The following is a 24,033-nucleotide window of genomic DNA, read 5'->3' as shown; positions in this document are numbered from 1 at the left end:
AAGACTGAGCTCTGTTGATGCAGATGCCCTATACTAGACCTCCCGTATAGATGCCCTGTACTAGACCAGGACTCCAGGCACAGGGTACCAAGCACACAGGTACCTACTGCAGGTATGCACTGTATGTACATGAATCAAACACTTTGGTTCTGTCTTTCAGACATGACTCTGCTCAACACGTTCCGTTAACCGCTTCGTGACAGTCTTTGTTAAAGACATAGTTTCTAAGAATCAGTGACTTTAATCTAGCACCTCTGAGTCATGGCTTTGGAAGTCCCTGCCTCTCTTATTTGCGGAGGTAGTAACTGCTGCTCTCTGAACCACCACCATGTGAAAAAAGGTCTAATTCTTCAGAATTTTATTCACTGAAATGTCTACGTTCAAGCTGGCTATAATCTCAGAGCTAACAACCCACCAAAATACACAGGGACAGTTACCACAATGGAGGTCATATGCTGTACAACACAAAAACTCAACCTTTTATCTATACAGTCAGAAGCACCATAGCTATGAGCCACAAGTGATATGGTGCAAGGCGCTCTTGTCCTGATACAACTACCATCCACAGTTGGGATCATACCATTTAAATCTATCCTGAGAAAAAAACAGCATCATTTTCTGACCCAGTGACGTGAACTGAGTGAAGATGAGGGTTCCCAGTCTTTTCAAGTCTCCTTTAACAGCTCATTGTCCAAGGGATGATACTCACTAAAGAGCTTAAAAAATTAAGCTGTGAAAAACCTTAGGCGTGGAACATAGAATAAAGGTGTAACTAACATGTAGGAAGCAAGTAACTTATTCCACAGTGCCCTTATTTACACATTTTTTTTCCCCCACAACAGTGTATCACTGTTCATACTTCACTAAAGCGTTATTGTTTGTTACTCTGTAAAACATTCCAGCTACTACTTCAAATTAAAGAAAAACAGCTGCCAAGAAAAAACAAATCGTAGGATGGATTCAAGGATGAAATACCATAATTCAAAAGCTCTCTTATTGAATCAGATAATCAGACCTACTAGAGAGTATTTTGAAATACTTCTTACAGTCTTAGGACTATTAATGTCATGTTCAAATCACTCTGAGGCTGTTTTGGTTTTTTGTTGTTGTTGTTTTGCCATTCATGGGGATACAATGACTCATTGGCACATTTCCAGCGCAACATGCATTTGAATAATACATGGCATGCCCTTTAGCTAGCATCATAATGCCAGATTTAAAACAAGGTAAGAAGTTTCTCCATATACACTCCACTGTTCAGCTACTCATAATCCATAGCGTTAACAATTTATCATCGAACCCAGAGACTTGCTGCCAACTTATCAAAGTGGCCACTGGATGCATATGATCCAGTCTGAGCATCTGGCTCTTCACTGTTCCTGACATTAGCACAGACAACAGAATCAGTGGACTATTGAATGCAATTACAGTAAGCGAGACAGACAATAAAGATTGATAGCGCCTTCTCTTTTTATCACATACAAAACTAGTGGGGGTTAAAGCTTTGCCTTGAGCTGCCTTCATTTAACAATGATTGAAAATATGCAATTGTGATGGTAAAACACTGCAGCCTGTACCACTTCATTTACTGGACACATTATCAAATTAAATGAAAAGTGAACTGCCAAAAGCAACAGTTATTATATATTAATGATGAATATTTACTTAGCATTGTTCACAAATCATACAGAGAACAGAATCCTTCTTGTTATCTTCTTTGCAGGCTACAGATGAGTAGTTTAACATTTCTATGTTTACGTTAAATCTTCTGTCTACAAATCTCTAAATACAGACATGTGCGATTGGTTTTGTGACTATCCATGTGGTTACAAATGTGTAATTAATAAAATGCTCCAGTAGTAAATGAATCCTAATTGCTGCAGGGATTCTTTACCTCAAATCACAGTTGGTATTCTTAAAAGTACTTAACTAACCAAAGAAAGTAAAGAAAATGGGTATTTCATATCCAGTAGGCTTTACATCATGGGTCACATAGCGTGCAACAACTTAACAAATGGAAAATCCAGAAGAAGCCAACACAGCGGCTTTACTGTAACACAACTATTGTACAAGATTTCAGACTGGTTATTGGTCTTTGGTTCCTGCATACCAGGTGAGCTAAAAATATGTGGTACCTTGAAACTACACAGATAAGAAAGCGGAGCTGTGCAAGTGATTGATTTGTTTTGCTTAAAACTTTAACCCCTTCTTTTACGGAAGCCATGCTAACAACAACGTTCTTTCCCCAAATTACAGCCAAATCATCCTCCAATGTGTGGCAATGACCTAACTACTGAATGGCAGAGCGGATAACTTTTTTGTGGTTGTGGCCCAGTTCGTATTATTTTAATAGCTAAGATAAGAAACTTCTTTATCTGAGTGTCATGTAAGAATACCATAGAGAAATTAAATTAAGGGAAAATGGTCTTTTCTACAAGCTCAAACTTAAACAAAACAATAGCTACACTGTCAGCATGGTAAAAAAACCCAAACAACTGTTGTCAATTTTAGATCAACTGCAATAAAGTAGTAGTTGGACAACATGTGGTCCCAGTACTGCCTGGTTTGGGGTTACGTATACAGCAAATGCAAACATATGGTCCTTGTCAAGCAACAATATCCATGCATGCATATTTTTGCCTATGTGAGAAGCTCTGCTTGCTTCAGAAAAGCTCTTGATGCAGGCACTAGTCTCTGTGCAAGTGGCATGCTGAGGTATCTGAAACTAAATGACTGAACTGAGAAGTTTAAATAAAAATAGACATTTGCTTTTTTCCCCTCTGAACAGCCCTGGGTAGGAAAATAAAGCCATTCACAGAACACTCACTAATCCACATGAACTGTATCCTCCAAACTTTTCTTCCTTTTTTAAGCAAACTGATTATATTCCAGGAATTTGATTTCTACAAATCATTGATGTAAAGGCACTGAAGACTAAACAATGCAAAAGAAGAAAATAGAGGGGGAAAAAGTTTGTCTTTCTGGCCGTATGCTAGCATATAAACCCTAAAAGTGAAAAACACACAAATATGCCACAATGGAAAACTATGTGCTGATCCCACGCACTAAATTGAAAAAGCAACATCCTGTATGGTACTGTTTAACAATAGTGCAAAAATAACTGTAGGAAACTCTGGCTAAGATGGCCCACAGAACATTTCGGAAGGGATGATGCATCAATAGACAAACTACAAGTAGAACAAATTAATTATCTTAAGTCTACTGAAAGCAGGAAACCAAGAACACTTCTATTTTCAAATTACAATTATTATCACTCTCCCCCCTTTTTAAGCAGAAACCAGCTAAATTTAACAAATATTTTTCATGAAACACCACCATTTTATTATTTTCACATTTACTTGCTGGAAATATCAAGAGAAACATTAAGTAGATGCATTTTTCTTTTCCATCTAAGCCACATTTTCCACTTGAATTTCCATACAAAGAAACAATAATCTGTTCCACAAAGCAACAGAACTATTGAAGCTTGGTTTTCTAAGATCACTTTTCACCCGTCCATGCCACATCATTACATTTATCGTGTATGGGACAGCAACAAATGCTGTGGTTTGTCCCGAGCTTTTTACGCATTGACTGGTCAGCAGGCTAGCAGAGGAGAAAGGTACCAGATGAGCCCTGTCCATCTTTTCCTCAGTGAGATAATTATGAGATATCTGTCCCATATCCGGACACCAGCAATTATACAACACATAAAACATAATTACTCTGAAACTTTGATGTCCCTTGCAAACAGGTTTAAAAACGCTAAAGTCACTGCAGGGAGAAGATGTACAGACCAACAGGGTGAACCTCATGTCTTTCCAAAGCTAGACTAGATGTGAAGTGCCATCAGGAAAGGAGTAAACTGAATGCTTTCAGAGGTGGCTAGAACATTCCCTTTGAATTTTATTTCAGAAATGAGGGGGAAATTACAGTGAACTGACAGTCACAGGAAAAAAAAACAACAAACCACAAACCACCAAACAAAAGAAAAGAAAAAGTTAAAAATCCTATCCTTGATATGACTCAAGCCTGTGATGAATCAACAGCTCTGCTCAGCACTTGGGGGAAGGTACAGTACCAACCCCGCACCACAAATGTATAGCACATAGATTCATTTTCAGAGATAAGCAATTGCATCACAGTTACAGGAATGAATAATTCTAGATATAGATAAAGTGAATATAGATTCTGACTTTCACAAACTTCAGTTTGCATTTCCATACTTCTCCACCATATTTCAGTGATGTTATTGCCCTGCTGCATCATATTTCAACAGGAGAGCAATAATCTAGTCAGACATAGACCAGAGTGACTGGATTGGAGACATTCGTTGTTTTAAGATCTTCTCTGAAGAGCAGAGGAATCAAGCTTACTTTTTATCTCTCATTTTGCCATTCCTATTGTGTCAACACCAAAAAAACCACCACCAAATCCGAGAATGAAGTCTCACTTGGTTTCCCGAAATACTGCCAAGAGAAACACCAGTTCCCAAAGCCACCCTTCTGCCCTTAGCGTATGCTCTTTTCCCCAGAAAAGGAGGGCACATTATAGCCAAAATGTAAGACTGGAACAACACGCTGCCACCACACACTTCCCCACATCAGAGCTTAGTAAAACCAGCAAGATATATGTGAATTTTAGTACCTCTATCAATAAAGAAATTTGCTCACTAATTTTAAAATATTGCCATATGACAGACAGAATATGTCACAGAGCCAAAATACTAACTGAAAAATGGAACAAGAAAACATTCCAGTACATATTCCAGACCATTCTTGATCTTAAACCTACTGATCCAAGCACAAAAAGGGGGAACCCGATGCTCTTGAACCCCCTTCTGAACTCTGACACAGACCTTTGCTGTGGCATTGGACAAGAGACCAAACACCTTGCCTGCATCTGCAAGGCTGCATAAACAATTGTGTAATTTATTCATTCTTTAAAATATCACACAGGTAATAATCCTTTATCCACAAATATCTCAAGTTTGGGGAAAAGAGCTTGTTTCAGCCAGTTTGTCAGAGGCATGAAATAGGCAATATCATGCAAGATGAGAAATCTGAAAATAATATTTAGTGCGGAATGGGAAAAGTGCTGTTATATAACATAAAAAGCCCAATGTAGTCATGCTTTAATATTTTCCAAAAGCTAAATCATGTTATTCTGAGAATACCTTTAGCATCATAGCCTCTTGGTCAAAGACTGATTTAGTTTCTTGTGGTGTATAAGAAGAAAAATGGCCTCAGTATGGGACATGCAAAATAAAAACTTGTTACATTCTGTAACAGATTTTTCTCATCACCTGCTTTATTTGAAAACACTTTCTTTAAAAACAGTTAAGTCTGTGACACACACTTTTGTAATCTGAAGTCTGAAACCCGCTAACGCTCTCAGAGCCATTGCCTGTTAAGTATTAGTTCTTTTTACACCAGAGGGACAATCAACATGCACAAAGCTTAACATGTGTCCAGTTATTTTGCAGGGTCACAGCCCACACGAAACAACTTCTAGAGAAAAGGACGCAGGTAAGGTTTGGGTTGTCCTGCCAGTATCTCTCTGAGACCAAAACCAACAATAGCTCATCACTTCATGGCTATTTAGAGGGTGACTCTACTACAACAAAATCCAGTGGAGGACATCTGTTAACCTCACACCTCATCAAGGGACTTTTTTATTTGCTTGTTTCTACTATGATTGTCAGGTGCCCACTGATCTAAGTCATGGTCAGACATGTCATTTTGCAAGCATGACAAAGCATATTCAAAAGTTAGTTACAGCTGCACTGGGCTTTTTCATGAGGCAAAAACGTAAATGTTCTGTTTCATGATGGTACTGATTCACATCATGTCCTCAGTGAAGGTCCAGAGCAGAGAGATGCAAAAATGTCTCTTAAGGTACTTTACTGAGAAGAGCATGATTTTATAGACACCCTCCAAAACCCATTGGGGAAGACTGAAAATGCCCAGAGATCAGAATTTTTCTCTGGAGATCCCTATCCCTTTACCGACCACAGAGGAAGTCCAGCACAACTTATCTCCTGTCTTAGGCACCTTGAACAAGGACCTAAAGCCAAGACGATGGGTCAAGATCCTGCAGAGGACTTAGCAAATAGGAACAGGTCTTTGGCAGCCTTCCCACATGAGCTGAAGTACTTGGGCTGTCTATGTCTCAATTTCTTGTGTGTGAAAAAAGGATAACGTTACTGCCCCAACTCACAAGGGCACAATAAACACATTAATGATTATTATGCCCTCTGAAAATATGTTAATGAAGGTTGTAAGTATAAGCACCATCATTAGAAATGTTTCTATGCATTTATTTTCACTTACCAGCCCTCTCTGCTTTGCAGAGCTCCCTTAGACGCAAGCTTGCAGCAGAACTTGGAATGACCCTCAACCCATGCCCACTAGAAACTTTAGAGCATTTGTGAGAAAGGGCTCAGCTGATGCACCTTCATAGCAACACAGATGTGATTCTGCTTGGCGGGAGCAATCCCCACTTGGCTGACATCCGCAGAGGATGATGACAGATGCTTCTGGTTTTATTTCTTTAATTATGTTTCACATGCACTGTAATTTCTTAGAGTCTCCTCAGCTGCTAAATTCCATTACCACCTCCATTCCCTGACGGTTCCCCTTGGCACAACAAATATAACTGCAAAAGAGGACACAAGGGACATCAACCCCAGTGTGCAAAAGGCTTCTGTAATGACCGCGTAGCATACCCTGCTCAGCTTCAGCAGATGAGTGTACCAAGCAGAGCCTGCTCTCCAGCCCCAGAAAACAATTCCGTAAAAGCCTCACAACCGTGCCATTTTCCACCTCACTTTTCCTGCGCCATTTCACATAAGGGAAAATGCTGTACCACAGTGACATCGCTTTTCCTCATGGGGCATTTAAAAGCAAAAAGATTACAATTAAAATCCTTTAAAAGGATATTACTAGTTAACTCTGAAACAGAGCAGGGAGCTAAAAATGGATTCCCCACCCCAAGAACCCCTTCTCTGATTTCATCTTAAGGCTGAAAAATCACAGTATTTGATATAGCGTGCATAAAGAGATTCAAGTTGTAGAGTACATTCACCAGAGAGTGAGAAAGACAAGGAAAAACGCAAATATTGGACTAGTCCTTACTCTGGACTACAAGATCAGGCACATATAACTCCAGTGAAAAATAACTGGTTTACAGCTAAAAGCACAAACAGAAGAAACCTTGACTGAGGGCAAAACAATAACATGAACATTACCTTAGAAATTCACAGCCTAGTCATTCATTCGAAAGATCGCTTCAAAGCAGCTGGTTCAGACTCTGGAAATTAAAATAATAATAAAAATATAATTAAGATAAATACATTTATTATTATAATAATTCTGGAAGATCGTATAGTAAGTGTTAATAAAAAACCAATCTTCCCCCTCATGTAGCCCCATGCCTGCTCAAGAAAACACGACAGATCTGCAGTAAGGACACATGGGCATTAGGAGAACCCTAACTAGTTTAGCAGATACATTAGCAGAGGTGCATGGTTAGTTTACCAACAGATAATTGCTTCTCCCCCCTTCTCTAAATATGATAAAAAATAAATTATTTAAAAATAAGAGACATTTAGAATAATAGCCCTGCAAATGCATAGTATTTATTTCCTTTTTCATCATCCATAGTTTATGGCATTGTTTGGGTTTTGACGCCCTTTTTTTATTTTTTTCCTCCTGCAGTTTACTTAGTATTAGGCTTGCACTGATCTCATCAATAAGAAATGAATTTTGGTAACTTTCAAACCCACTATATTATTTTTCCTTTTATTTGTAGTGAGTTTTTCTTCTCTCAGTGGTATTACTGCAATAAGTCAGTCATTATTTCTTTATGTTTTCCCTCCTTTCTTTAGTATTTCATTTCCCTTTACAGCACATCTCGTGATCACAAAGAAAACAGAGACACTTATTTCTTTTAACAGTTGAAATTGCTGCAAGTGATTTAACTGTCATTTAATCTGATTCCTCTCTTCTGTCTGTGGAGAAATATGTTTAATGTACTGGAAATTATGTTAATAAGGAAAAGCATTATCTCATTTAATGAAATAAATATACAAATATTTCAAAATAAAATAAAGAGGCAATCTTCACTGAGGAAAAAATGTCTCTTATGGTTTGCATAAAATAAACAAATGAGAAAAATTAATGAATACATTGAAATATACTGACAAAAATTATGCCTAAACTCAAAAGGGAAAAAAATAAAAGAGAAGGTGACTGAATTGCATCTCACCTAATCAAATGCTTTTTGAGAAAACAGAGAAGCAAGCTTAAAGGATCAGAGTACAAATTATTTTTTAAAAATCATTTTATTACCCTAGGCTAAACTTTTTTCCCCTCCTTTAAAAAGCCATCAGTTTTTCTGCTTTTTTTTTTATTTTCTTCAGTCAGTGTTGAAATAATATTTATTGTTTAATGACTGCAATTGCTTCATCCTTTAATTATCTTTGATCCTTTGCCACACAACATATTTAATTTATGGCAGAGAACTTTGAACCCCTCTGATTTAGTTAATCGTAACAGTCAATAACTCTATTTCTAAGCTTTTACATTATGAAGTATGTAACTAGTATGCACTAAGGTTAAACAAATATTGTTAGTGGTGAGAGAAAAACTTGTAGCAATTATGTAATAAAAGCATGACCACTGCAACAGAAACACATAATTAGCTATTTAATTACAGACATCAAAACAAACTAAAGATGTCAATAAAAAAAAAATCTTCTGTGACAAACCGTTTTTATTTCCCTATTCTGCAATTCTAGATCTTAATGTATTTCTTTATGTTTTCTTGTTTTTCAGAAATAAACAGCGCAAACCAAAAAGATATTCAGTGTCAGCTGCTTGGGTGCGACTGTGGTAGAAATTTGATTAAAACCTGGGTTTACTTTTTCATGGGCAAGAATTAATGCCTTAAATCCGTCCAACAGTGGATTGTTTTTAAACTCCCCTTTAAAAAGAACCAGCAGCAATGGGTATGCTGTGTTGCAAATTCATTTGGGCTGTTTCAGTCATTTATGTCACATACCTTCTCAAGGTATTTTCTATGTGCACTAGTTAATCTTTTTGATATGCTCCCCCCCCCCCGCCCCCTTCTTACAAAGTGCTACGGGTCATAACACCACCAGCTCAGCCACTTCTGCTACTGAGAACAACTAGCAAAAGCACGATGTGTAAAGATCTCAAGCTACTTTCTTACTTGAAATATGTAGGTTTACTTTCCTACAGTTCTCCCTTCGGTTTAGGGACTTGTGAATCTGAATTTGAGCAGGGCAGAAGCTATGCAGTGAATGTTTTGGGTTAGTATAAACAGGTTGCCTTTCTATTTTAAAAAAGCATCTAAAAATCCTTGCAGTGAAATTCTGAATCCACTGAATTCAGTAACAAAACCCTTAGCAGCTTCAATGGGGATTTCAGCCCCTGTTTCCAGAGGCTCTCTTACTCCTGAAATACGCACGGGGAAAAACACTAATCTAGACATGCCAACTCCTTACAAAAATCTTCCATCTTGAGGTCCTACACCTGATTCATCTTGATTGGATGCTTAAGCTGCCTGTAATCATTACATCAGATAAAAAGCAAATCATACAGAAAGTGCTTGCTCTGAAATGTAGAGTATAATTCATGTAAAAAAAGTAATCCATTTAAACAAATTTAGATTCACTGATGTTTTTATATATATACACATACATATACACAAAACCAGCCTCTGTATGAATACCAGGATTTGGTTTTAATGATATACATTCTCTTCCTTCTAAATTTCAATTCTACAGAAAATATTCCCTACAGCTTTTGTGATCGTGGTTTACAGAGATATTTAGGAGAGAATAACCCTGTATATTCACAGTTTTATTTTTCTAATTCGAGGTTTACAGGGCATTTAAAAACAAAACCCTAAACCCCATTGTATTTCTTTTATAACTAGAGTGAAGAATGTTCGGCAGTACAAATGAATTAGGAAATTACTCTCCTGCCGTGAAAAAACATCACACTGTTAACATGCAGATATGCACGCAAAAAACCCCCACTAATTCAATAAGATGAGAAAGTAGGAGGTTTAGTATAAAACCCTCTCCACTTCAGTAAAGTGAACGTCAATATCTGACAGCAGTAACTTGCCCTACAAAGATGCAATGCACCTCGAGAAGCCAAACGCAGAATGCGGAGACCTTTGATGTGCAGGAGCGGCACGGCTACCTCTCGCCGTTATCGTTCACTGACACGGGCAGGGCTGGGCAGAAGTACCCGTGGGCCTGCTGTGGGCTGAAGCCAGAGTTAAGCCCTTGAAGGAAGAGAGCCCCTGCCCCAACAGCATCTATTCTAAGAGTTTGCCCCAAGCTGGAAAGAGCGGATCAGCAAGTGGCACCTGCAGACTGGGGCAACCCAGCAAGGGAGTGTTTCAGAGCACCTCCAGGTCCCGCCTGCACCACGCCAAAACTGGCTCCAGTCTCCAAAGCACTCCGGATTAAACCCACAAATTTAGCAGGTTGAAAAGTTACAACAATCCCATATATTCCTGTTGTAACAATACTCAAGCGGGCTGGATCAGACGACTGAAGTACTGACAATTTTGATTCCAATGTCTTTTGAGTGATCAAAAGACTATTGACATGAGCAAAGCATCTTGTCAAGTTACAAAGAAAGAAATCCTGAATCCTCTTGTTTAAAAGCATCTGTTTTTAAGCAGAGCACTTTAAACTTGCATCTAAAAAATACCTGTAAGCTCTGCCGGACACAAACCTGAATTTTTTCCCACTCAAGATTCTGAAAGAAAGAAATCCTTTTTTTTTTTTTTTTTCAAAAGGATATTTCTAATGTGAAAGCTTGATCTTTTTAAAGCAAAATCAAGTAGGTTGAAGTTCCTAAAATCCACAACACTTATTTTTTCCTTTTGTCTTTTTTTTTTTTTTTTTTTTTTTTTTTTTTTAAGATCTTTGTCTTTTTTCCAACTTCTGGTTCTATTCTTGATAGGGAAAAAGAAAAAAAAAAAAAGGTGGAAGGAAAAGGCAAACGTGCTTAAGGTGGTATTCAGCAATAAATTTGACTACAAGGACTTTTCTTACTGAACACACTTAAAATACTGAATTTCAGCCATCTTGCACATTAAGCTTTCTCGGTTTAAGGCTAAATACGGATGAAATCAAACCCAGGACTTATTCCTTACATCTGCAGAGGAAATCTACAAATATAGCCCTTTTCTGCCCATGCTGTGAATGAAAATACAACCCCTCCTTGACGAGTACAGCTTCCACCATCTTTTAGGATCCATAAACTTGTCAAGAAAAAGGATGGCACAGACAGATCTTCGCAACCACATCTCCAACTCTGTTCATCTTTCAGCCCATCACACTCCCTTTGCGGTCTAGAAGACAGCAATGCTGTGAAAGCAGATGTCTGTAGCCTCCCTACACAGAGAAAAGTGCTCCTACTCCTTTGCGGACAGCCCAGCTGGAAGCACAAGGCAGCACTTGCCACTATGCAATTTCTGTGGCAAGTTGCTAATTGCACCTAAGATGTATGCGTATTTTCTTTAACACTGGGGGCAATACGGACCATAACCACACAGATTTAATGCTTTGTGCCTGTTGCCAGACCTGAAGATGAAACTGCCAGTGCGCCTTGCGGTATGTGTAAGCACAGTTCCTTGCTCCTGTTACTCTTTCAGACCTTTTGGCTCCTGTAGATTGAACACACTGCTGCAACGCAGTCTGCAACAGCAACACAGGGACTGGAAGCTAAAAGTAAAGAGCTAACAGTATCTTATGTACTGCTGAAGTTATCCCTGCCTCTTTCATGTAATTCCTTTAGCCTTTTATCAGTCTTTTTAAACATATTTGAATTTATTTGATTTTCACATTTTCTCCCTCTGTTTTCCTTTAATGAAAAGAATTAATTTATGTACCTTTGAAGAAGCTCTCTGCTTTCCCACAATGCAATAAGGCCATTTTTTTCCTCAAAACGGGAGTCATAATTTTCAACCTTGAACCTCAGTAATGTGCACAAATACTGAATCTAGAAAATCAAGTAGGTGCTTGAAACCAGAAGATAGAAATGCACCTCTTCGAGCAGTAATGCAGAATTTGAATACTGACCTGTCAACACTGTACCTCTTCACCCAACCTGTTTGTTTGTTTGTTTGTTTTTTAGTATTTTTATTTCTTGAAGTACACATTTTCGCAAACTACATTGTACCGCTTCCATCTTCTCTACAGAAATACAGCATTAACCCAGCAATACTGGAATTTCAACAGAGAATTTAGGAAATGGAGGAAGAGCAAACATATATGGCGCCCAAACTTTGCAGGCCTATTTCAGTCACATTATGCAGACTGCAAATATTGCTGCATTTGATTCACATCAAAGACAGCATTTTTAATCAACTCAGCAGAACCAAAGCAGTAAGGTGTGCCAAGTAGCTTTTTTTTAAATCCCTCTCCTTTTCCAAAAGTGACAACTGATACAGATGTCTCAAAACCTCCAGCATCCTTGATACGCATTTCAAAGAGATATTGATAGCTGAAGATGAAACTTCTACACCCTTCTTCCACTGAGTATTCTCAAAGATGCTTAAGAGTGAAAGCAAATGCAGGACACAGCCTTCCACTAGTTGAGACCATTATAAAGCACAGTATGGCTTCTATTAGAGAGATTTTTTTTTTCCTTTCCTATAGATTTCCACACTGATTTATCAAATTGTGACAACTTTGGGTCAAGACACAAGTTACAATATATACCTATAAATAAATAAATATTGGTTTTTTCCCCCATAAAGCCAGGCTTTCTGCTTTCTTGTTCTTCATAGAAGGCACTTGTGGTCACATTGGCCAGGCTGGAAATTAAACAGGGATTTTACACCTCACCCTTCAAGAGTTCTCTGTTTCTCTTGCAGCAATTGCAAGGGCAGTAAGTATGTATGTATTATCCAGCACCGACGATTCAAGCTGAAGACACCTCATCATCCCACAAGAATGTACCCCATAACAGAAACCAGAAGAAACTACCCATGGAGTATTCAGTGCTCAAACACAGAAGCAGATGAGCAGGAGCAAGACAGATGCTCTCAATATGAGTAATGACAGAGTTCCTGGTCTGCCAAATGAGCTTTTGTCCTTCCTTATCATTCTAACAAGTCAACCTGGGAAACCATCTGCAAAACTGAGAACAAGTAGCTTTTTTTTTTTTGGTGAAATGTGTTAAAAAACACTTCCTCACAACTTTGGGAGTAACTAGACATAGCTATTATAGTGTTTTCCAGGTAGCCCTTTTCAAGAATCTACCCTTGTGCAGAATATTTTTCAGGTTATGAAAACAGCCATAACATCTAAATTTAGGTAAGTAGTCTTGTCTGGAGACTTGTAAGCATCCCTATTTCCAGTTTTTCATGAAACTTGAAGTGTCCCCTGCTTCTCATCCACTCAGAAACTACAAACAGGTAAGTTTTGTTGTGCTATCTCTAGCACACCTATACCCGATCATTCCTTACTAGAATCCAGTGAAAAGATGCTTACAAATACAATTAAATGTTTTCAGACTTCAAACACTGTTCAGCATTAGTCCCACTGAAGTACTAGAGCAAGGTTAAGGCAGATTTTCCCCTTAGCATTATTTTTTTCCCCCTTTTCCAGTTGACTTCCATATGGATAGCAACAGTCCACTGTCAGGCAATAAAATCAGAACATCAGAGATAGCCTAACTAGAATGCAATTTATCACTGTAGTATTCCAGTATATAGAATTTCTATTCCTTAAATAAATATATTTCTTTAAAGTGTCAACATAACCAAGAAATCTGATCTTCTAGACAATATTCCAGGCTTGATGCATTTTTATTGCTCTCCAGTAATGAAGTTTTAACTCTTGATATATTCTTCCTATTTAACTGCCATTTCCACAAAACTAAAATGATCAATTTCCAAAGTTGGTTCAGCCACAGCCATGACATTGTGCAAAAGAATGTGCCCAGGTGTTTCTGAAAGCGCCTGCCATTATGCTTCAACAGGGGAGAGAAGCTGGGAGAATAAAGAACATATTTAAATGCATAACAGAATTGAGGCTATAAATTCATCTCGCACTAGTTGCACATGTAAATAAAGTGTACCATATAACTTTTTTTCTGTATTTGCAGTTTGCAAACTAAGTACTAGTATTATGTAAAGCTCCCATGTGGTGTAAAAGCCATTGCTCTATTAACTTCAGTGAGTCGCCCTTATATACACTCTAGATTTAATGATGATAACTTCTATTCAAAGTTACGACTACAGAAAGAGATTTGAATGAACAACTTCTATCACATTTATACTTGTCATTTGGGATTAGCTAATCCCAGATCAACTCTGTACATAATATATAATTTCATATCAACAGTATCACCCTGAAAATGTGTCTCACTTCTTCTAGCAGTTTCCCAAGTTAAGCATTTTTGTCCTGCTAATGAACCTTTTGTTACAGTGAATATGATTCAGCCAGGAATTTAATGCATGTAAATGTAATGACATAAGAGCATTACATAACCACTCTCCTACAGGCGTTTATACAGTGCAGAACATAATGAAGCCAGACTATAAGTGATGCATATACCTGCAAGAGAAAAGTAGCATTTTTTAATTTAGTGAACTGCTATAAATAACAATATGTCAAGAAATTGTTTCAAATGCTTTAAAATGCTTGGAGAACAGGGTCAGTCGATATGCTGCTGAATTGTTAAATATAACAGAAGAGGACAGCTAAAAGATTAGAAGGTACTTCCTACTTTCTAAGAAATTTAAGGAGAAAAGCTGTAATAAGAATCTAGGAAAAACCCCAAATACACCCACCCCATCCTACATTAGAAAATGTTCTTGCTACTTTTTTCCTCTCATTTTGGAATCAAATATGCCTGCAACAAGAATTTGAAGAGTCAGGACCAGATTCTGAAGCTGACTTCTCACATCAGAATACTTCATTTTACATCAGCTGGCTCACTGGACTTACACCTAGCAAATACCAACTCCCACTACGAAGGAAACAAGCAAGTCTTGCAACTTTTCCAATGCTATGTTTCGTCTCTGTGTACCTGCTTAAAATATAAGAAACTCAGTCTTTATAGAATAAGATCTGCATTAAATTATTCCATCTTTGTCCTCTTCCATCCCTTCCGTTCAAATGCATCAGACAGCTTTACAAGAGCAAGAAAAGGTAGCGTGTACCCAACATTCGGCTGCAGGAACAGCTTGGGAAATACAACCATGTCCCAAAAACAGTTAGCCTAGTTGTTTACATTTACAGAACTGAAAAGAACAACTGTTCATCTTGCATAATTCCTGCATTTACCTGAAACAACACTGTAATTTCAAGTATAGTTCCTAAAACATTTTGTGCTATGATTATTTATGTTATCCTGAGTAAGAAATACTCCTCTTGTCATATGTATAAATAAATTAGCGTATAAGCAGACATTAAAGTGTCTCTATTTTGCATACAACCGCCTCTCTATTTCCCCCTATCGACTCTGTGTTTGACAGAAGGAATTTCACCTCTGCCCACTCATTCTCATTCTGGTACCAGTGAACTCAAGGCAAAGAACTCACAACTTCTTACTGAAATGAAATTATACTACAGAAATTCCTTCTGAATTTTGCAGATCTTCTAACTTGTTGTAGAAATATGCAAACCAGATATTTTTGAGTATTGTAAAAATCCAATATTAAAGATGCTTAACATTATTATTTTTTTATATTTATTTATTTATTTGTTTTATTTATTTATTTAGCTAGAATCAAAGCCCATCATTTTAAAACAGTATTTCAATATGATAAGCCAAAATGCTAGAAATGAGGTCGGTACAAAAAGTCCAGCTGTATCACAAATAAAACCATGGCAAAGTAACATTTAAGACCCTCGAAGTGAGACAGCTCAGAGTGAAGGCTCAGTAGTGTTGTGAAAAAGGTACTATACTACAATTAATTTTTTTTCCTCCAAAAGTATTTAAATAAAGAAGCAAATAATGTCATAGAAGTTCTATTTGGAATAGAGAAGCAGATAGCACAAACTAATTTGTCATATGAACTGATAATGTTTGCACAGCATTTAAAAAGGAAGCAAAGGATACAAGTTGCCAAACTCTTGGGATCCATGTATAAATTGGACTTTTTATCATGTATATGTCATTGCCATGTAACTCTTCCTTCCCAGCTGATACATTATAATATACTGCTAAAAAGCACAGTATAGATTTTTCAGATCCACAGCACTAGTTGCACAATTGTTGCACAATAGTTGTCAATTTTAGAAGTGTTTTTATGCAGGTACCCACCTGCATATTTCAGAAGCTGCTCAGAGGTCCTCACATTTGCACATTTTGGGCACTAGGAATGATCCCCACAAGTCGATTCACACAACAGATCAACGAGTTTCTTCCAGAGTAACTTCTTTCAAATTACACAGAAGTAAGATAGCATTTCATCAGCCCCAAGGGCAGATTCGAACTTGGGCTGCAGGTATTTACAGGCCTTAGACGTAATGAATACCGTACCGAAACAAGTTCACGCCATGTTGTGAGGCTGTATAGTTCCGATCCTGATAAAATATATAACGTCTGGTATAAGTAATTATTTTGTTGATTTTATACCTTATCCCATTTTGCTTGTATATACAGTGTTAAAAGCTAATATATTATTCAGTAGCTATAAAGGGCCTTTTCTAGTCTTTTCAGTGGTGTTATTGTCTTTCACATCCTGTCAGAGCATTAAGATGTCATATAACTTTGCAACAATTTACTGCACAAACCAATGTGCACTTCACTAATATTATACAGATGACTAAGTATGCTGGCATTACTTTACTAAAATACATGCTTTAACAGTCTGCCCAAAGCGTGGGCTAAAACACCAATTGCAACTATGGTAGGAACAAATAAAGGAAGCATATTGCTTTTGAAAAATGATTGCTTAATCCAGTCTCTTCAGTCACACATAAAAATCAGTCTCTCAAATCTCAAAACTGAAGTGCACAGGACAGTGTGCCTGCGTCTGTGTATAGTGATCTGGTTTCCACTTCATAGTGCTGCACAGCCAGACCAGACAAAGCTACAGGCTCTCCCTAAATGCAAGCACTAGAACTGTTGCAAAAGACAGTTATTTTAAACACTAGCATCACTGGGATAACTCCCAGCTATTTCCTTCTTGCAATGGACCACTTCTATATTTGCATATAGGGTTGCAAAATTCCACGTTTTTTTTTTTTTTTTGAAAGTAAGAAACTGTCAGTACCCTGTCACAGTAAAATATATATATATATATACACAGATTTTGAATTGCCATGTGTACCGTCTAGCCCAAACAAACCATTTAAAAATATAAAAATCACTTTTTACAGACTGTTTGTGACATCTTTTTAAACCAGGTAACATAGACAAACCCATGATGCAACAGCATGGGCTGGGGGGCTGTGACTGGCAGTCTTGATGGTTCCCCAATAAAAATAAACAATAACACCACAATGATAGGCCTCCCTTTAAGAAAATGCCAAGAATATTTTCTATCTTATAGAATATTTGCATCAATCATGTACCTGTAGCTTTTACAGTGAGCTGAACTATTACAAGATTGATGATAAGCTCAAACACAATACTTGACCTAAATACATTATGTAGCAGTAGATGCCTGTTAAGTAGGTCAGCACGGGCTCTTAAAAGTTATGCAAAACTTATTGCTGCCACACAGCCAGCATGTCACTAGTCGAGAAGTATGAGAATCAATTTTATAGGCTGGAGGAAATCTCTTCTCATCATATGAAAATCTGTTTCGCCATACTTAAACTGTCTTAAATACCAGAATATGCTGCTTGTCATATGCCTTTAGGCCTCCAGATGAAATAAAAGTGAGGTGGGCAACCGATGAAAAGCCTAACAATCCTGAGGATGATCCTGAGGTTCAAATACATGGAAAAATTCTCTTTGAAAATAATTGTTCAAATAAATATTTTCCATTCTTGCAGTCAAATAAATTGTGATTTATGGGATGCTTCAGACAAGCCTGTCAAGCTAAGGAAGTCTGTATTTAGTACTGATTAATCAGAGATAGCTATATTACCCTGCCTTGATCTTGGAAGCTCTTAAGCAGCACGGCGTAGAGAGGGCAACTGTACAGAGACGCACCTGTTGCAGTACCCATGTGTGAGGCAGTATAACCACACAGCGTGACAGAGTATCAAACTTGTTAAAATGAACTGGAAACCACTTACCCATCCCTTTCTAAACACGTCTGTGCACTAAGGAGCAGAGACTGGACGTGCCTTGCACAATGAGGGATGTCTCCTGACAGAGGAAGGATACATTGCGGTGGGAGGTTTCAATCTCACATTATGAACAAAAGTACCCTTTTGGCATTTTTTGACTTAAAAGCCAGTAAAGTCCGCTCTGCACTAAGCTATCAGCCACCTGTATGTTCATGCATGACTGAGCTTCTAGAGGAGGCTAAGTCTAGCCAGATTCTAGAGGCTCATGTTATCTAACTCCAAACTTCTATAATGTCTAGACTGAGCTGAATTCATAGCTTTCACCCACTGGGTATCCTCCCGATATCAATCTGTGATGGCTGATGGCAAAACAGAGACCAAGTCATTACTGCCTCAAAAGAGACTATCCTGGGCCTGCCTTTCAACGTCAAAAATAAAAGCCCAGGAAACCAGGATTTTCAGACCCTGTTTCTGTCTCTCATCAATTTCAAAGGGTTGCCATGATACTCACCATGCCATGCTTTCATATACATTTATCCTTATGTGCAAGCAGGCACAGCCATGAAGTTGTGGTCACATTGCTGTGTGCTATGTATAACCTTCTTCCTATAAAGAAGCCTTTTCTAGACAAGCACACATTAGTGAGTGAGGACTTACACGCCAGATCTTTGCATTTCCTCTAACTTTACCAAGCAACTTACTGACAGATGTCAATGCAAAAATAGGCTATTTACCAGTAACAAGGATGTTAAAAAACAACAAAAAAAATCTGTGATAAAAGTGACTTTTTTTCAGAAGAGACAGCAAACAGGCTGTAGAAGTCCATCTTGAAAAAGTAAATCTCGTGAAGGCTTTCCACCAGCCTCTCAGTAACATGGTTCATGTATGCAAGTCGCATATTTTAGTTAGCATTTAACTCAGAAGCTTTTCCTTTGAGACAAGTGATTATTTTCTTTTTCTGTCTGACCTAGTGAATACTGCAATGCTCCACTATACTGTATTTGTGCCCTGCAGGCAGTAATGTCCCACCAACTTTCCACCGAATGCTCATAACACAAGGCAAAATAAGAAAAAAAAATGAGTATTATTTTGCATATTGAAAACAAATACACGCTATTGTGTTTCTTCTTTTATTGTTTTGTTATTTCATCATTATTCACCACAGTTCTTTCCTTCATTTGCAGAGTTTGGGTTTTAATGTAATGGCCATTCAATAAAAATGTTGCTTTTAAGGGTTTGCATATCATCCCATTTTCTCTTCAACCCTTCAGCAACCATATGGCAAGCAATCAGGTCTGCAATCACTAGGTCCATATTATGTAGAGCATGATTTCAGCATTATGCTATTACCCATCTGTTTCTGTAGAAAAAGACATGAACCCTTGTATAAGAGGTCAGTGGTTTCATTGCACACTGTATTCCAGAAATCTATCTCTGTTCACTTGAGATCACTTTCGTGATTTACTGTAGTCTTTTAGGCCAGGGGTTTTTTTTTTCTTTTTTTTTCTTTTTTTTTTTTTCTTAAACACAGACAATCAGCAGAATTTTTCTGTCTGTTGTATTAAATTATTTGTAACTGTCATTCTGTGCACTTATGCTCTATTAGTTAAAGATGTTCTCCTGAGATCTTCTTAAATAAGAGACACAAAACGAGACAGGAAGGCTCACCTATTTTCATTTGTTTAACAGATTACTCCAGGAATAATGAGGTTCGCTATTCAGCATTAATTCAGTTATGAACTAGTAAAAATTGTCTCTTTTGCTTTGTTTCTTTGGTTTCAGCAATCCAAAATATGCAAATAGGTATTTGGCTTTCTGTAGAAGAGGAATGCACTACAAAAGTACAGACATAATGGTAATGTCATTTTTTAATTTGACCTAGTACTTGAATTCTGCCCACAACAAAAGACAAGTCAATGAACTTGAGCTGTAGCCTATCAAGCTTATAAAAGGAAAAAGGGGAGTGGAGTGGGGGTGGGGGTGTGTGGAGAAAAGGAAAAAAAAATAGTTAAATAGTAAGGAATTTAACTGCAGGCCATGCTGCTAACCATAGCATGTAACTGGACGGTTTAGCTGCTTACCATCCTATCACCATAAAGCCTCTGCCACGATAAAGAAATACAAAAACCTCTCCAAAATAAAATTCAACATCCCTTAAGTGTTATACTATTCAGAGCTCATACAACATATTTAACTGGATAGCTATGCTTCACTAGAGAAACACAATGGAATTCTCTTTAACAACCTCTTTTAAATAAACCACAAGCTTAATCTGAAATAAATAAATAAATAAATAAAATTCTACATAGAAACCATTCAACAACACAGAACTAGCCTTTATGTAATTTTGTAACAACCAGAATATTTTGTAACAACAGCTTTGTCAGGCACTTCCCAGGCTCAGAGGGCTCCTAGCAAAAAAAAAAAAAAAAAAAAAAATTGGAAAACATACAGAGAATACAGACACAGAGAGGTATGATGGAGAAATATGAAATCATGTGAGAAAACATAGAGGTAGCCTGATAACAGAGACAAAGCATCACATCATGACTTGTCTCGACAGAAACTGCAAGCACTACAGTAAAGAACAGTCACATCATGTCAGATGCATAACTACATGGTGACATAAAGATGAATAGGAATAACAGGAAAAGAAATGGAGCAAATCCATGCTACCTTACAGGAATTTTAACAGAAGTTCTAGAAAATAAGGTGGAAACCTTTGCTAGATCCTCGGGAAACAAGGGAGCCTGGAGGAATGGGAATGAGGCAGCCAAATTCTGGAAAACGCTGCTGCTACTGGTGTCTAGACAGAAGACAATTCCAGAGGCTGCATGTGGGAAGAAGAGCTCAAAGTCAGAGGGCAGACACACTGTTACAAAGGTGCTAAATACCTGGAAAAGCTCAAGACAGGAGAGGGTAGGAATAGATGTGATTTGTGAGATGTTCTAGTTAGCTATGCATGTCTCAGAAGTCAGTAATTCTGTTGAAGGAAGCTGAAACAAAGAGAAGTTAGTTTGGTAAAGTTGGACATAAAATGGATAGAGAAAAGCCACAGAAGCTTCTAAAACATCTACAGTTCGTTACACATGCAGAAGGGGCCAAGAAGTTTAATTTCTAAATTTACTTTGCAGAAGCGAGGCCTTAAAGGTAAAATTCAAGTTGCACAGTGAAAGGGAACCTTGCGCCTTCACCAGAGCCTCTGCTCAATGCTGGAGTAGAATCAGTGACCCTGATAGGTATGGTGGCTTCCACTCACTAAGACAGATTTAAAAAAAATACAGATTTGCATTACAGATCTTGGACAACATTCAAAAAAGCTTGTTTAACTCATGAAGCAATCTGAATGTGGAAGCAGTATGGAAGTTTGATCCACTAATGGGAGAATTAAGCTTTTGTAATGTATGCTTAAGTATCAAATGCTAAGTGTCATTTCAATAATAAAATCATTAAAGAAATGATACATGGATATATTAGGCCGATTAGGTAGACACAGGCAGACAGATTAGATGGGACGACCACAAAGAATAAAGTAAATATGAAATGGAGCAAAGTAAAGGGCAGAAAATTGAATCTAAAGGAATATTATAGATATATGATCTTGGCAAATAACTGGAGAGATTCCCCTGAAGAAAGAAATATCAAGGTGGTCAAATGAAAATTGGTAACTCATTTTTCCATTTTACTTTAATCTTTGACTACGTATGGTGTAAACACCACAAAAATTAGGGAAAACGAAGTATTCAGAATGTAACTGTGGAAATTACAGGCTGACAACCATCAATTACAGAATAAATGCTATTCAAAAGCAGATGTAATAATAGCTGGCAAGACACATTAATACAGTTTGACCTGCAGTTTTATTTACTTCTTTTAGGCAACCTGAATGTCATGGTGCTTACATAAACAATGCTTAATGCCTTGAACTTCAGAAAAACACAGCAAGAGTTAATTAAAATGATACAATCAAGGCATATCTTTTTCAATATGATAAACAGAACAATAAAGAGAGACTAAGTGTTGATTATAGATTCTAATAATTATTCAGAAAAAGTATACGGTGAAAGACTAATCTTCAATTTTAAAGATAACTTTTTGAGCTGAAAAATCTCCTTGCTTTGATGTTTGTTAGCTGCTGAAATTCACATGTTTGGGAGCAGAGACTTTAGCAAACAAACCCTTAATACACACGGATAAAAAGCTATTTTCAATAACATTAATGTTTAACACAAACTGCTAAAAGCAAGAAATTTCAAAGTTAAGGCTGACAACTCCATCTTTAGCTTAGAGAATACAGTTAAAAAAGCCACAGCACCTTACAGCAGCAACGCTGTAAGATTGCATTCTGAATATCCTAGCTTTTGTGTCATTTTCCATTCTCTGATTCTTTCCATTAATGTTTAGACTTGGAAGTTTTTGTTCTATTTTAGTTTGTTGCTGTTACGATGGGATCGCCTTTGTTTCTTTAATCAGCAAAGTGCCATCAACGCTAACAGAAGATAATCATGTTATGAAACCTCAGGCAGTAACAGTCATCCACCCACCTCTCCAGCAGTATCTACGGCCATTGCCTCAAGCCACCCCCACCCCCCCATTAGCTAGGTCATAAAATAAACCCCACTCCAAAATTATTAAGACTTTTAGACTCTCCTTAAACTTCCTACAGGCGTTAGTGCCTCTCTCTTTCCTTTCCACAAAGATGATGTCGCCCCAAGGGAGACCAAACTTGGTTCATCAGCACCTCAGAGTTCAGTTTACCAGCAGTCCAGCCACCCCACCACTGGTGCAAACTGAAAACATCGACACAGTTTCTTCCAGATTTGTGGGTGGATCTTGCACCTCCACAGCTGCCTACCTCCCCCCAGCAGGCAAGGGAGGGGTTAGGAGGCACGCAGCACCGCAGGGAGGTGGTGTGCAAGAGCTAATGATGCACAGGATTTTCTCGTTAGGATAATTGAAAGAGGTAAGATAGAAGGGGGAGGCAGATGCAGATCTGGCCCACATCACGTTTTAGTTCATAGAGTCAGGAAACTCAAGTCTCTTCAGAAAATCCTACCTGTTGCGAGGAGGGAAATAAAATAGAGATCTCTAGGAAATGTCCTTTTGTAAGGAGCCAGGTTTATGTCCAGCTATAAGGTTTACTGCTTAATGGAAGCTAAATCCCACATCTGCTTGTCAACAAAGGTGGCCAAGCATGGGCAATTATCTTCTAAGTAAAAAAATAACTTTTGGGAAAGTTTGAACTTCTTTGTTTGCACAGGAGTAGGTTTTTAGGTTTTTGGTTGTGCTTTTTTTTTTTTTTTTTTTTTTTCTTGGGAGAGGAGATATTATCTTTGAATGAATTCATCGGGGTGGGGGAAGCTGTCTTCATCAACTAAGACATATTGGATCTACAGCCTCCTGTCCCCCGATTGCCCTTTTCCTTCACTGTCACACTTGTCTAACATGGAAGAAGGGAAAGGGCAGGGCAGGCGGTGGGGAAGATAAGAAAATAATAAAAACAGGCATTCGTTTTCATTTGATTTTTTAAAGATATTAAATGGGTTAGAATCTAAAATACTTATTAAAACTAAACTTCTAAAAATAGTGAAGAGCTGGTTAAAAAATGCAAAATATTACTTGTAATTAAATTACAAATAAATTAAAATGCAAAAAAATTACTTGTAGAAAAAATGGTTTCCAGTGAGCTGGTTACTCTACCTTTGATGTTTTCTCACAAACTCCTTTTTCTAAACTTGTATGACATTGCTCTGTCCTCTGTACCAGCCGAAGCCCTGGCTGCA

General features: G+C 37.6%; 1 long non-coding RNA gene across 1 annotated transcript in view; it reads right to left on the bottom strand.

Moving 5' to 3' along the window:
• LOC121096238 overlaps positions 1–7,314 on the bottom strand; it is a 321,096-nt gene extending 313,782 nt beyond the window's left edge. Inside the window, exon 1 of the long non-coding RNA XR_005830409.1 lies at positions 7,250–7,314. This is a non-coding gene — a long non-coding RNA (uncharacterized LOC121096238). The remainder of the gene's footprint in view (positions 1–7,249) is intronic.
• Between the last annotated feature and the right edge of the window lie 16,719 nt (positions 7,315–24,033).

This window comes from Falco naumanni, chromosome 12 (genome assembly GCF_017639655.2).
Source record: "Falco naumanni isolate bFalNau1 chromosome 12, bFalNau1.pat, whole genome shotgun sequence".
NCBI lineage: Eukaryota > Metazoa > Chordata > Aves > Falconiformes > Falconidae > Falco > Falco naumanni.
The sequence above is the reverse complement of the archived record's forward strand: the minus strand, read 5'-3'. Positions and strand labels throughout refer to the sequence as shown.